This window comes from Nansenia antarctica (genome assembly GCF_963989245.1).
Source record: "Nansenia antarctica genome assembly, chromosome: 11".
In the NCBI taxonomy this organism is placed as follows: Eukaryota; Metazoa; Chordata; class Actinopteri; order Argentiniformes; family Microstomatidae; genus Nansenia; species Nansenia antarctica.
Genome location: NC_137681.1, coordinates 23,881,876 through 23,886,447, shown reverse-complemented (window position 1 = coordinate 23,886,447; position 4,572 = coordinate 23,881,876).

The window sequence follows — 4,572 nt, the reverse complement described above, 5'->3', positions numbered from 1 at the left end:
GCGTGTCTCTCTGTTACCCATGCGAGCGAGCGTCTTTTGTGTATGTGCTTTATACCCTTTCGGTCTTTTGCAATTGCTTTTTCTTTTCTTTCTTTCTTTCTTTTTTCTTTTCTTTTCTTTCTCGTTCTTTTCTCCTTAGATGAGGTTTGTGCCTCTGTGTGTTGTCTCATAACCGAGGCTTGCAACCCGAAGGTCGCAGGTTAAGTCAGCTTCGGGGAAAACAAACAAACGTACCCCCCCGTGCAGTTTCTCTACTATAAATAAATAAATAAAAATATATATTTGTAAAATTATGCTTCCTTCTTCTACTAGCATTGGGACTTCCCAATGCCCCCTAGTCCAAGCATAGATGTGTTTTTCTTATGATGCCTGATGGATAGATGATTCACTTATTTAGACAATGTATTTGGTGTAAGCAGCTTTGGTTAAAGGCGTCTGCAAAATGCCAAAAATGTAATGTAAATGTAGTGGTTTTGTTTGCTCAGTCTTGGTGTTACCTTAGACTCTGATCTGAGTTTAAATTCCCACATTAGCAAGGTGAAGACGGCCTTTTTTCATCTGAGAAACATCGCCACGATCCGTGTGTTTTTACCTCAGCGGGATGCTGAAAAACTGATTTGAATCTTTTTATTTCAAGTAGACTTGACTACTGCAATGGTCTCTTTACTGGCCTCCCCAAGAAGTATGTAGAGAGACTCCAACTAATTCACAATGCTGCTACTAGGCTGCTGACAAAAACTAAAAGGAGAGAGCATATCACTCCAGTCTTAACTGCTCTGCAATGACTACCTGTATCCAGTGTGCGAATTAAATCACGGTGTGCGGGGGAGCCCAGGGATTTAAAAAAAAAAAAAAAAAAATTTTTTTGAAAATCAATGACACATCGCTAGTCAACTAACACGGCTTGTTTTGTGAGCCTGCTAACAATGTAAAGTAGTGTTCTAGTTAACTAGGTAACAATGTAAAGTAGTGTTCTAGTTAACTAGGTAGCAGTTCAATCCGTTTCGCTGCTGTATTTTGGCTTGACTAGCGAGTTTGTGTTGTGATTCTCAACAACGTAGTTTCACCCTTTTCCATAGTTTTGAATAATACATGTGTGGACTGACGATGTAGCGCAGCCTAACTTATTCTAATAATTATTTAACATAGTTTTATTCTGATAATGATTCCCCCCTCCTCCCAGACAAGGTCACATTATTATTGGATTGGTTGTTTGGTGCCGGGTGAAGTTAGCTAAACATTTAACCTGCTAGCTAACAAGAGAAACATCATGTCACTCTCCAAAGGTGTAAAGAGGAAAGTTGACAGTGAAAACAGGGCATTTAAAGAGGAATGGACAGCGAACTATACGTTCATCCTACCTGGTTTCATCAATGCAAAGCCGTTGTGAGACTCACATCTTCCGTGCTCACAATGAGTCGTCCTTTTCGTCAATGAATGGATTGATTGATTGATTGAAAACTTTATTAGAAGATTTGCAGAAGTAGGTACATGAAAGTACATATTACATACAAGGTCAACTAACAGGATAAAAACCCAAGAAAGCCACTGGCTTATTTCACTGGCTTATTTCAATTGGGGTCCTTGATTCACTATTATATCGCGAATGCGATAAAGACGCGCTAGAGGAATCGATTGGTGCATAAAAACCTTGAGAACTGCCGGATTAAAGTGACGTCCATAATAATAATAAATAATAATACATTAGACTTATAGCGCTTTTCTAGACACTCAAAGACGTCCATATCACCAGATAGCCAACAAATAGTGACAGATGGGAGATGCCAGTTTTCTCATTAAGTGAGATTTAATAGCCTAATATTATTTTTTCTATTTTTAATGAATGGCTCATTGTAATTATTATCCCTAGTAATGTAGCGTGTTTGCTCTGTCATTAAATGTTTTTCAGGAGCATATAGGCTAAGCGGATTCAGTTTATTTATTTATTTTTTGCGACGATTTAGTTGTCAATGTTTTTCATAAAATTAAACTGCATTTGCTTTGTTACTGTTCACATGTGTGGTGCAGTCACATTCACATAGCCTATAAGTAAACATTAAGTTTGAATTATTTACTGAGCTGGCGTTACTTTTTTCAAACCACACACCGCATGTCGGCTATTTCAGCACCACGCGTTGTCCACCTACTTATCACTATGAGGGGTTCAGCGTCAGTGCACCCCGCTGCAAGTTACTGTCGCATAGTTGTAGCCAATAAAGGCCTATATGTAGGCTATATAGGCTATTATATATCATTTATATTACCTAATACCAACATCAAAATAGATTGTATGCCTCTACAAATCATATTACACCAGGTAAAATCCGTCACAACTTGGAATAAATCCATCGCAATTTGGAATATTTTAGAGCTCCCCCAAAATGTCACAAACCATGTTTCCAGGGGAGCTCATGTCACCACTAGGGGAGCTATAGCTCCCCGAGCTCCCCCTTATTTCGCACCCTGCCTGTATCGTTCGTTTAGAATTTACTTCAAAGTCCTTCTACTTGTGCTTAAAGCACTAATTGGGCTGGGACCAGCCTCTTAATGACTTGTTGACAACCTATACACCCTCAAGAGTACTCCGGGCCTTTGCTGCTGGCTTATTGGAGGTTACTATCAAAGTCTAAAAGTAAGTTGGTGATGCTGAATTTATTAATTATGCCCTTAAACTGTGGAGTACGTAACCTCAAGAAAACAGGGAAGCAAGCTCAGTAAACATCTTTAAGGACCAGTTAATAAAACAAATCTTCAATGTAGCTTTTGATAAACATTTTATCCGTAATTTTATTGTATTAATAAATTCAGCACTTTGTTGATGTTTTAGTTGTTTGTGTTTTAATCTGTTCTTTTGTGCGGTATTTGTACAGTACTTTGAGCTGCATTCTTATGTATGAAAGGTGCTATAAATAAAATAAATAAAGCTTATAATGATTATTTTTTATTATTATTAGTCTGGTTGTGTTTTCAACTGCTGGTCCAGTTTGTTGTGGTACTAAAACAGGTTTTATGATGGGTGAATAAAGGGCACTATTTAGCTTGGAGTTCTGAGTTCTCTAGGTTATACAACATAGAGTTGACAGTGATGACAGATGCAATTAACACAGTGACAACTCAGCTGGATTATCTATTTTAGATTCCCTCCAAAATCGTTCTCCTCCTCCCTCTGAGTAATAATAATAATGATAATAAAAATAAAAATAAATTATTATTATTATTATTATAGCTCTTTTCTCAGTACTTAACAACATTTACACTCCATGGAGAGAACAAAAATAGCTAGCTTTATAAAAAATAAATAATAATAATAATAATAATAATGAAATAAAAAATAAAAAGTAAAAACAATAATCAAAATAAAGAAAGTTTCAGTTAATTAAATAGACAGAGCCCCATTGGTTCAGAACCAGCCATCAGCCATCATTATATATATATATTTTTTTTATAAGCAGACCCAGTGCAGAACCAGCACCTTGGGTGGGCAGGGGTGGGGGGGGTCGGAGCGGCAACAAGGCCAACGACGGATGGATGGACTGTGGAGGAGGGGGGGGGTGCTTTGGGCAGCTCTAAATATATATATATATATATATTTATTTATATATATATATATATATATATATACATATGGATCTAAGTACCAATATGAGATTAAACATTCAAACATGCCCCGAGAATATCAACAATTCAGAAAAAAATATGTTTTAGTAATTCTTGAGAGAGGATGGGCAAGAAGCACGTTTTGGCTGGATCCACAGTCACCCAGACCTGGCCCGAGCATCAGGGACTGTTGGGTTCTGTTCTATGACTCAGCATGCACAGGGCTTCAGAGCTGAACCCTGCCCAGAATACTCCCAGACGACTACCTTCAGCAGAGAGGCCAGGGAAGAGCAGGGGAGAGGGGGAGGAGAGGGAAAGAGAGAGAGAGAGAGAGGAGGGAAGAGGAAAAGGAAGGGAGGGAGGGTGAGAAAGTTATATGGAATGGATGGAGACAGGAGGAGAGGAGGCCTGGGAAAAGAGAGAGAAGGAGAGAGGGAGAGAGAAGAGAGAGGCAGGTTGTGAGAGAGGCCAGGGAAAAGAGAGGGAAGGAGAGAAGAGCGAGTCAGAAGGTGGTAAAAGAGGCCAGGGAAAAGAGGGAAGGAGAGAGGGAGAGAAGAGAGAGTCAGAAGGTGGTAAAAGAGGCCAGGGAAAAGAGGGAAGGAGAGAGGGAGAGAAGAGAGAGGCAGAAAGTTGTAAGAAGAGGGGCCAGGAGAGGAGCCCGTAAACGGAAGGGAGGTGGAGAGAGAAGCTCCAGTTTCAGAGCTTCAATCACGGGAAGGGACCGTGAGCGGCATTGACACCGTGCTAACCGCTAAGCTACGCCATCGATTTTTTTTACACCGTCCTCAGAGTTTTTCCGGCGCTTTCCGATCGATCGCAAAACAAAACGGGCTGCCCTCAGAACCTTTCAGTCTACTTTCTTCCCTGTTTCGTGACGTCCTCCCTTCTCGACCTCCTCCTCCTCTCCTCCTCTCCTCCGTTTCTCCTCTCGCACGCACCCCCGTTCAGAGACTTCATTTCTCAACAGTTTCTCAA